This window comes from Hibiscus syriacus, unplaced genomic scaffold (assembly GCF_006381635.1).
Source record: "Hibiscus syriacus cultivar Baekdansim isolate YM2019G1 unplaced genomic scaffold, ASM638163v2 tig00111402_pilon, whole genome shotgun sequence".
Taxonomy (NCBI): Eukaryota; Viridiplantae; Streptophyta; class Magnoliopsida; order Malvales; family Malvaceae; genus Hibiscus; species Hibiscus syriacus.
The window spans coordinates 2,832,858-2,844,880 of record NW_024063082.1 but is presented as its reverse complement, the minus strand read 5'-3'; the positions used below and the strand labels follow the sequence as shown (position 1 = coordinate 2,844,880).

At 32.7% G+C, this 12,023-nt stretch overlaps 1 pseudogene; it reads right to left on the bottom strand.

The window, feature by feature from the left end:
- Positions 1 to 2,298: 2,298 nt before the first annotated feature.
- On the bottom strand, positions 2,299 to 5,284 carry LOC120162558 (annotated as a pseudogene).
- Positions 5,285 to 12,023: the final 6,739 nt, after the last annotated feature.

The following is a 12,023-nucleotide window of genomic DNA, read 5'->3' as shown; positions in this document are numbered from 1 at the left end:
TTATAAATGAATAAAACCCACAATCAACAGCATAAGTCGTATGTCATTGCACCACTTGATCTAAGCAAAGCCCAAACTTGATTAGCTTTGAGACTGAGTATTGTCCTATGCTTCAAAGTTGGTCTCTAGGTCAAACTAGACTCTCAACTAACCAATTGTGATGGCTAAAAACTAAGATTTATGGCACATTACAGGCTCTTTCGGCTCCATGTGTACAATCCTTTCAGGGAAAAAGAGAAGGCTATAGAAGAGGAAAGCACTATCAAGTTGTGCAGGATTAGCAACTTGTATATACGAGCCATCAGGGTGCAATGAATGAAAAAGAATGATAGTCCTACTCACAGCTAAAGGAGAACCATCAAGCTAATCAGGATTAGCAACTTCTTCATGCACTGAATGTTCCTCCTTTAGCTGAGAGATGCAAAGAGAACCACGAGCATAACTAAATAAATTGAAAAGAAAAGTTGCACACTAATATCTTTTTTCCCATTTGCTTATTTTTGGATCAAATCTCTTATGTACACCCCCAGAATAAACCAAAAGCATTGAAAAAAGTAGTTAAAAAATAATTAAGGAAAAAAATCATCTTAAGATGCTACCTCCTTTGAAGGAGCATCAGACGTCGTTGGAGAACTTCCGCCAGAAGAGTAGTGTCTACTGCCAGTATCAGTCGCATCACATCTCAGCTCCTCTACGTTTCCAGCATGACTAATACCGATTCCAAAGTTGCCAAATTGAAGATTAACAGCTTCAGCCTTCGCCAAATTTTAAAGGTCCATACAATGGAACGCCTAGTCCACCCTCACACCCATCTATCCTCCTGAGGAGAAGTTTGGCTTCAGACCCCGGTTCCAACAGAAGTATGTGGCAGTTATATAGAGATAATGATGCCATCTTAAACCATTATTGCACTACCGCTAGTGCCACACAACAGCACAGTTATATATTCCTTCCTCTCCCGAATTCTGCAGTGAAGACCAGATACAGTTCACAAGGGGAAACGAGATGGTGCTTTTCATCTGATTTGAAGATCCCATAACAAGTCATATATGCACATTTGCCGCTAGTAGGCATAAAATTCTATACATTTTACATTAAAACCTTTTGGGATATATATTAGTGATAATAATCTTCTTCTCGTCCAAAAAGCCACCAAACTGTGTGTCTGTTGGGGGTTGGGGAGAAGTAGGTAGAACAATGAAACGTCCACATTCTCGATGCAAGCAATTAATTATATGCCATGTATTTTTGCAACCTTTTTTGGCAGGTCTAAGATGTCGCATAATACCTGCATGATATGCATGATTAAACAAGGCACTTAATTTAATCTTAAACTCCCCCTAAACACAATAATGAATATCTCTATCTGTTGATAAGAAAAAGGTTTACAAACTGAAACTTGAACGGATGAAGGGTGTATTATTAGGCAACAATTTCACCAAATGATGACGTGATACCACCAATGGACCTAGAAGGGGCGTCACCTCTCTAAAAATTGTAAATTCCTGTATATTCTGAATATTTTTTTATATTTTATATTGAAAATATATTTTCGTCCCCTAAAATTTTATAAGTTCCCCTACTTTAAATTTTATAAATCCGTCCGTCTAATATGAAATCATACGTCCATCATCGAATGGGACCACATGGTAGAACAAAATCGACAATCCAAATGTACCAACAAAAGTGGAAATAGATAAAAAAAATGATTTTATCTTCATTGATTTCGAAGATTTCGAATGGTTAGAAGCTTCTCCCTAAAGGTTCTTGCGTCTAACTAAGCATCAAACATCTTGTTCTAAAGGGTAGAATGAGCCCTTCTCCGTCTATCTCTTGGCGCCAAACGTCAAAAGGTTATGCAATAAGGCCAATCATATCTACTCCGTTGTTGGCCGGTATATTTCAAAATTCTACAGAATCTCAGATTTACCAAAACGATCTCTTTATAGTGAGCACCTTTGTTTAACATATTATGAGCTTTATTTTCAGGTTTTTAATGAATTCAAGCTCATATCATCTTCATACTTCAAGGGGCAATGTTGGGGTAAAAAGCCTTCTCAAGTAAACACCATATACGTACTGTTTTCACACGTCTTGATCATTACAGTATTGTAAACGAATACTCAAGACTGGAACTAGTACCACACAGGCGGCCATCTTTTTTTCTTTATTAATATATTGTGCAAGATCTCTAAGGTTAGGTTGCGCCAAATATCATTTCTTTTATTAATCCATTCGAAGAAAAAGGCACACAACCTTGACTCATCTGGCATTTTTCTTATAATTTACCGCACAAATATTGCTCGTCTATGAAAAATCCTAGTGATTAAATAGTAAGAACTTATGGAGCAGCAGCAACAGGAACCTTAGGCTTGGGTTTCTTAACAACAATGGCCTGAGTTGTAAGGACCATCCCTGCAATTGAAGCTGAGTTCTGCAGAGCACATCTTGTGACCTTTTCCAGGTCAATAACTCCAGCCTCCAGCAAGTTCTCATAAGTGTCTGTCATAGCATTGTAACCTATCTCCAATTCACTGTTCTTTACCTTCTCAACCACCACCTCCCCTTCCATTCCTGCATTTTGGGCTATCAAGAGGCCAGTGCCACCAAAGTCTGCATGAAAACATAGTGAATCAGTTCATAAATGTTGATCCAGTTAAAACATTTCAGTCTCACACAGGATGCAAAGTTACATTAAGAACATCTGCAAATATAGTCCTAGTTAAAACAAAGTTCCCAAATAGTCAAACCAAATTCCATCATTTTGCAAGTTTACCTTCTGCACAATATCAGCTCCAATGCGTTCATCAGCTTCTTCAAGCTTGTCCTTAATTGCAGCAACACAAGTTGAGAGATGAACTAATGCAGCACCACCACCAGGTACAATCCCTTCCTCTATGGCAGCAAAGGTAGCATTCTTAGCATCTTCAATACGTAGCTTTCGATCCTCAAGTTCACTCTCTGTGGAAGCCCCAACCTTAATGACCGCGACACCACCAGATAGATTGGCAATCCTTTCTGCCAATTTTTCCGAGTCATAGATTGAATCTGTTTCGGCTAGCTCTTTCTTTAATTGTGCGACCCTAGCTTGTATTTCATCTTTTGAATCAGCCTCAGCAATTAGTTGGGTTGAATCCTTAGTGGTGATTTCTGGCAATACCAAGCTGCTCGACAGATGTGTTCTCAACTAGCAAACCCATATCACTAGCTTGGAACTCAGCACCTATAGTTCAGATAAGGAAAAAAAAAGGGTAAAAATCACAATGCAATGTTCCAATACCATTAACAATAACATAAAATTCAAAAACAGTTTATATACCAGTCACGATGGCAATATCTTGAAGGAGAGCTTTTCTCCTTTCGCCAAAACCAGGAGCTTTAATGGCAGCAACATTAAGGATGCCCCGCAGTTTGTTTACCACAAGTGTGGCCAGAGCCTCTCCAGTGACATCCTCAGCAATTATTAGCAAAGGAGATCTTAAGTGAGTAGTCTTTTCCAACAATGGATTATGTCCTTTATAGCTGAAATCTTTTGATCTGTTACTAGCACTCTTGCATTCTCGAATTCATCAATTAATTTTTCGGGATTTGTTACAAATTTTGGTGAAATGTAACCTCTATCAATCTGCGAGAGGACGGGCAAAGAAACAACGATAATTAGAATAACTGGACTTTTTCTACCACCTTAGCATCTAGGTTACTTCTTTTTTAAGCGTTAAAAATCAGTGGGTTAGAAACTTGAAGCATAGCGTACCTCCATTCCTTCCTCAACATCCACGATGGTCTCAAATGAGGATGATGACTCGATGGATAAAACACCATCAGGCCCAACTTTGTCAATTGCACCAACAACCATTGTTCCAATAAGGTCATCATTTCCAGCAGAAATGGAAGCTACAGCTGAAAAGTAAAAGCGTGAGTACTGCAATTAAAGAATAGAATAAAAAGGGCGCTTGTCTGCTTGAGGCGGATAATTTTTTTGCACCAAATACAAATCAATGTTTCTGCAGCATACCTTTAATATCGTCACGGCCCTTAACAGGCCTGGCCTTCTTTTCCAGCTCTTCTACCAAACTTTGCACTGTTTTCTCGATACCCCTTTTTACTGAGACTGGATTTGCACCAGAGGTAACACTCAAAAGTCCAAGTTTGATTATTTCCCGCGCAAGAACAGATGCTGTAGTTGTCCCATCACCAGCAGAATCATTTGTTTTACTCGCAACCTTTATCCCGAAGCCAAAGAACAAACAAATAATGTACGTGTCAACCACCATATCATGGTGAGATTAAAGGTTTATAAAAACATATAATGAGGAGAATAACAATAGAACCAACCTCTCTGATAAGAGCTGCATCAGCATTTTCCATGGCATTAGGAAGCTCAATACCTCTAGCTATTGTCACCCCATCGTTAACCACCTTAGGACTTCCAAATTCATCCAACACAACAGTCCTCCCTTTAGAATATCAACAGTATTGTAGTTAACATAATTGACACCATCCATCAAAATAAGTTTTAAAAAAACACACAAAAAGGTAAAATTTCATTGAAGCATTCAGAAAACAAGGCATACATTACAAAGTATTGCAAAACTATAAAGCTACCAACAAGTAGACGCGATAAACAAATCACCCAGTCAATGAACTTACTTTACACTTTTCTAATACAAGAAAATAAAAGGAATTGTGATTTGTAATATTACATTCAACATTCAACACGAATCATTTACGCCAAAAAAATAATAGGCTCAAGAGCCAAGACAAAATCTTCTAACATTGCAACATAAATGAATCCTAAGTGTAAATCAACAAACAAATGGTGATGATGGAAAATTGAAGTTACCTCTAGGACCATGAGTGAGGCCAACAGCATCAGCGAGTTTATCAATGCCTGCCTGCATTGCAGCTCTTGAACTCTGGTCAAAAGCAATTTCCTTTGCACAAGCCCTCACAGCTAACCGGTTGCTTCCTTCCCTATAGTTTAGCCTTTGGCTCTGCCTCTGATTCCCCTTCCTCCTCAAACTCCCCTGCAATTTATCATCGACACCCATTGATAAACCCAAACGTCAAATGAAGACCGTCTTTAAAGCTAACAAGGCGGGAAATGAAATGATGCCGAAATTAACTGGTTGGTGGAGCAAAGAATAGAAGCTGAAGAAATAGCATTTGCAGAAGCCATTTTGCTTTGATGACCGAAAAGGAAAACTAAACCAACAAAGAATATGGTTTGGTTTTTGTTTGAGTTCTGGGAGAGAGAGAGAGAGGAGAAAAGTAGGCAGGCAGATAATAGAGTAGGAGAGAACTATGAAGCAAGCCGTTGGGAGACTATGCTTAGTCTTATTTAATAAGAGCTAAATTGCTTCCAGAACGTTCTCCCATTATGAGTCCTTTGTGTATGTTTTGGCTCTTGTTTGGTCTCTCTAGGTTGTTCATTTTTCGATTTTAATCGAATTAAACGATTGAATTGAATTAATTTGATTAATTAGGTCGGTCATCAAATTATTTCGGTCGAAAAATAGTTAATAAATGTTTTAGAATTCGGTTAACGGTTATCTCGGTTAAAAATCGAATAATTAATTGAATTAACCAAAATTAAGGGGTTGTTTGTTTACTTCAGAATGATTAAGCGCTGAATGATTCAGAGGCTCGGTATGAATTAGCTCTGAATGTGGTATGTTGTTTGATAATGGCTATGAATCATTCAGAATGTACTTCTGTACTGAATCATTCAACATTGTTTTGCTGAATCAGTCAGCACTGAATCATTCAGAGGTGAGAAACAAACAGTCTGAATGTTGAACGGTTCAACATTTAGCGCTAAATAGTTCCATTTAGAGCTAAACAAACAGCCCCTAAATTTTAAATATTAAATATATTATATATTACATATGGGCTCAACCTAAACCATTTAAAACTCAATTAATAATTTAAGATCCAATAATTTTAATCCTAACTCAATATTAATAAATTAAAAAAATCCATATAAAATTTCTATTTTATAATTATATATTATTTAAATTAATTATAAATTGTTTTTTCAATTAAAAATATTCAATTTTTATATAAATTAGAAAATTTAAAAAAAAATCGGTTAATTCAAAAATTAACCGAATTAACCAAAATTTATTCGGTTCGATTAATATTTTAAAAAAAAAGTTTGATTCGATTAACGGTTAAAGAAAAAAATATTTGATTAATTCGGTTCGGTCAGCCACCGTTTTAACCAAATGAACACCTCTACCGCTCTCAACACTTACCACGCAATCTTATTATAAATATTTGACATAATGATAATAAATCTAAACGTATGATTTCATAGTTATTTTGTTAAACTTATCGTGTGGTTTAATTATTAAAGAGAATATTATTTTTTTAGAAGTTTTGAATATAATCAGTTGTATTTGTAAAGTATGTACGAATTATTAATGATTAAAAAAATTATAAATAGATATTATATTGTAATTATCTCAATTATTCAAAAAATAGTTATTTTGCTTTTTTAAGTATTTTGTCGTTGATATTTTATTTTGAGACAAAAAAACTCATAAAATAAAAACTGTTAATTAACAAACGGTCTATATATAAATTAACTCGGCGTGTACGCATGAATAAAAATACTAACGTGACAAATTATTGGCATCATACCACATCATAAAAAATTATACATGTGATGATGTGTCATTTTACCAAATCAACATTTTTTATTTAATTTGATTTTATATAATTATATTTTTATTAAATTAATTAGAACCAACTAAATATGTGTTATCATATAATTGATTTAAGTATAAGAAGTGAGGAAATTAAAATTTGCACTTATTAAGGCTTGGATCTAGATGAAAAAATGTTCAATACCTTATCACTGGGACAAGAAACCTACTATATTGTCATAATTTTACACTTTTCTTATACACATTGGCTTTAAAAGTGAAAATATTATTAATTTAATAATAATAGTAGTAGTTATATTTATAAAACATGTATTATCAATAATTAAAAGATATTATGAACATATATTATTTCGTAACCACTCGAGACTTAAAGAAAAATAATAGGATTCATATTCAAGGCCAAAATGGAAGAATGGTTCAACATTTTAGCAAGACCACCACCTTTTTTTTTGTTGTTGATAAATGCACAAATAAAGAATGAAGCCGGAAAAAATATATTATATGCACGAACCAACTTATCTCAATAGTTAAAAGAAGTGTTATTGTTCCTAGAGATCATGAGTTTAAACACTAACGATTGCGATGGTGATTGAGCAGTATAGCTGATGATAATGGTTCCAGTAAAGAGAACTTAGCAGGCAATGAGATAGAATTCAGAAAACGTCCTGACATGGTTGAGGAAATTAAAATTTGCACTTATTAAGGCTTGGATCTAGATGAAAAAATGTTCAATACCTTATCACTGGGACAAGAAACCTACTATATTGTCATAATTTTACACTTTTCTTATACACATTGGTTTTAAAAGTGAAAATATTATTAATTTAATAATAATAGTAGTAGTTATATTTATAAAACATGTATTATCAATAATTAAGAGATATTACGAACATATATTATTTCGTAACCACTCGAGACTTAAAGAAAAATAATAGGATTCACCTTTTTTTGTTGTTGTTGATAAATGCACAAATAAAGAATGAAGCCGGAAAAAATATATTACATGCACGAACCAACTTATCTCAATAGTTAAAAGAAGTGTTATTGTTCCTAGAGATCATGAGTTTAAACACTAACGATTGCGATGGTGATTGAGCAGTATAGCTGATGATAATGGTTCCAGTAAAGAGAACTTAGCAGGCAATGAGATAGAATTCAGAAAACGTCCTGACATGGTTGAGGCTTAATGTCTCTCTTAAACTTGTTTAGAATTTGGTTTTGATATTATTATATTATATAAACTGCTTAAAACAATATACTATATTATGATTTTTCAAAAGAACATGCTTTTTCTTTGACCCAACGTTGGAAGTGAAAGAGAAAGTACAAGTAGATTGGACACGTACGGAAGACAAACAAAGTTGTTTGACTTTGACTTGTAAATATTTTTGTAATAAAAAAGGATGGATAAGGTTCCTGTTATAACGGTTTCGTCCACCCTTTTCTCCCTGCCATTTCTTCCGCTTGAAAATATCCAAACAGAACAGATTTGTTCCTTTTCTTTTCATTCATTCTTTCATCTCAAATGATTTGTTTAATTTCTATTGGATTCATCTCACGTACATACACAAATCTGATTGTTTAATTTCTCTTGGATTCATCTCATGTACATAAATAAATCTTCTTTTTTTGCAAACAAGTAATTGAAATGACCGAAAATAAGATCCAAGCATGGGAATTCATGTATGTTTTGATATTGATATCTACCTTATTTGTTCACGTTGTATGCCAAGATGATGATGAAGGTGGCGTTAGTAAGTTTAGAAACAGCTCGGCTGCCAATCAATTATTCTCCAAATATGCTTCCGATCGCTTTTCTAATCTTTCTTCTAGCTTGAAGGGCGATATACAGAAAATGTTCAGTTTTTGCATTACGGATGTGTATGTTGTCAAAATTCCTGGAGAAATGTGCCAGAACAAATAAAGGTTCATAATTCTTCAAGTTTTATGCTAAATCTAAAGTTTAGATCATTGAATTTAATGAATTTTGTTTTGGGGTTTCAACAGACATGATGAAACGCATATGTATAGCAGCAGAAATCAAATTCTACTTTAGCAGTTTCTATCATAATGGAGGTGAAGCAAAGAAGTCCAGATTTTTGAAGCCTAATAAGAACTGTAATTTAACATCTTGGGTTTCTGGGTGTGAGCCTGGATGGGCTTGTGGTGCTGGTAGAGAACAGAAAATTAATCTAAGAGAAGCCTCTGCGATGCCTTACAGAGTTCGGAATTGCTCAGTTTGTTGTGAAGGATTCTTCTGCCCTCGGGGAATCACTTGTATGATACGTAGTGAACTAGCTGCTGCTGTCTCACTCCTCGAGAGCTGTCAGAGGGCTTTATCTGAAACCATTTCTGCAGGGGCAGGTGATAGGTTATGTGCTGTGCTATATGCGGAGCTAAAGGAGATGCAAGAGAGAATGGCAAACCGTCATGTGTATGAATCATCGGGAAGGGCATATGTGTTGTCAGGTATAAGCTCACATTCCCTGCAACAAGCAACCGCAAGAGGTGATTCCACTAATAGTTCGAGCCTTGTTCAAGCTTACCAGACCCCTAGCATGACAGACATGGTGACTCATTCTCAGACCATGTTCTTTGGTAACCCTCCACAACGAAAGCTTCAACAAGCTCAGTCATTTCCGGCTCGTCCACAGCCAAGGTTAGTCATGGACGAAATCTCAAAGCACTGTTCTCCTCACATTCATTTCCTATACCCATAATAAAGCTTTTGTTTTCCATTGGGTATAAATTGTAGATTAAAAGAAACAAGGGTCGGTAGGTGTTTTTAAAGTGGTTGGTATATTTTCTTATTTTGATTTTGATCATGTAAGATAATAATACAACTTGGGAGACCATTGAAATCGCTGGTTTGAGAGGAGCATCAATGTAGTTCAGAAAACGGCTTAGCTTAACTACTTTTCGGATGTATTTTAAAATGCTATTTTCTTATTACTTTTTGCGAATATAGAGTTTAGAAAAACATGTGATGAATCAGAGATGATAAAATGGCCTATAACCCTTGCTTTATTAAATTAATTTTTATTATACTTGAAAGATAAATTATTTTATTAATTTCACTCATAAAATTAAAAAGTTGAGATAATTTCTTATCTTGTACATAACACTAGTAGTTTGTTTTACGTAGGGTTTAGGAGCAATTGTATATAATAAATCAATACTATATATGTGGCATATTCAAGATGACAAATACCAACGAAATAATTTTTTTTCTTTATGAATAAGAAAAAGAAGCAATTTTATTTTTTTCCATTTTAAACTTCTCTTTTGCTTATTCGATTGTTCAATTTTAACAAGTATTTTATATAAGAAAAAGACTTTATTAGTACAAACAAAACATATGGGGTGTTGGTTCTTTCAGTAAATGAACACACAAACCGAGTAATATTTATCATTAATGGTAGGTAAGGCTGTAAAATCAGGTAATCGGTCAGGTTTCAGTCGGATCTTGATATGTCGGGTAAAATCGGATGCAGGTCAAATCAGTTCGTGTTATTTTCGGGTTGATTTGACACTAGATCCAGATCGGGTTCAGGTCAGGTCATTTTCAGTTCGGATCGATGTCAGTTCAGGTCCGAAGTAGATAAAGACCAGGTTAATTCAGGTTCGGGTGGACTTCAGTCGGATCTCGTTCAGATCAGGTCAGATCATTGACAGATAAAATTCAGGTCGGATGTTTACCAGATACGGATTGAGTTCAGGTCAGATCGTTTTTATTTTTGGATTAATTATTTTGTCATCTTTTGTGATTGTTGTATTGCAAGTTGTAATTGTATATAATTTCGAGTAGATTAAGAGAAAAATAAATATTCATGGATCAATTTTGTAAAAAAAAATATAAATTTAAGGACAAAATTGAGGAAATGTAAAATTACAAATAAAATTTTAAAATATAAATTAAACAACACACATATGTAAGGGACTAAATCGAAATAAATTTAAAATGTGAGGTTTAAATTAATATAAAAAAGAACTAAATTAAACACATTTAAAAAGTTATTGACCAATTACAAAAATATATATAACAACTAACAATAGGCCAAATGAAGATGCAAATATAAATTTAAGGACTAAATTGAATATATATAAAAGTGAAAGACTTAAAATTGAAATAAATTAAAAAATAAAAAAAAGATTAAATCGAAATAAATACAAAATGTGAAGAAATAATGAAAAAATAGTAAATTGCATTCATTTAAAAAATTGGAAAAAAATATAATATATATATATATATATATAATTTAAGTTTATATATAAACTATATATATAAACTATATTTATATTATAAACTATATAATTATTATAAGTTATATATAAAAATTATGTTTATATGGACTATATATATAAATTATATATTTAAACTATATATGTATAAACTATAAAAAAATATATAGTTTATGAATTATAATTTATATTAATATATATATGTATGTATAACTAATATAAGTAATCTATAGATTATATATATATATATATATTATAAAAACACTAAGCATAAACTATATAAAGTAATAAAATATATATTTTATAAAACTCTAAACCGTAAATCCTAAATTATGAACCTTGAACTGTTAACCCTAAATTATAACTCCTAAACTATATATTGGACATATGTAAACTAATGTAAATGGACTATCACTAATGCAAATGAACTTAATTTTGGGTTTTATTATTACTTATTCATAACAACAAAATAAATGGGATATTAATGTGAATTAACCTAACATGCAATTAAAATACTAATTATGCAAATGAAATTAATATGACATGTACTACTATTTATGAACCATATAACATGTAATGTGACATACTAATTATTTAACACATAATTAATAATGTTTTATATAATTTACATTTAAATAATCTTATTAATTTTATTAAATAATTTTATATAATATTTATATTATTTAAACACGTGGATTAGAGGTTAATTAAAACCCAATCTAACAATGTTGATGATGATGAGGTGAAAATTTTGCTTAATTTTTTAAACATTATTTTATTTGAGGCGTCTAGCAATATTTTATTTGATTTAATAATTAAATCGGGCTAGTGGGAACTGGGAAGAATTTCTCTTTCTAGGGTTTAATATTATTTAATTATTACATTTAGGAACACAAAGTATTGAAAGAGCAAAAAAGAAGACATGTTTTTATTATTATTTTATTGCTAGTAATAAAATATTAAGCTAATGTGGATTCTTGCGTACCCAGATTTACTTCCAATAAAATAAGGTTTTATTTTAAGATGGAAACGGGTCCGGTTTTTGATACACTATGTTTAAACTACATAAAGTATATAATTTATATAAACCTTAAACTCTAAATCATAAAT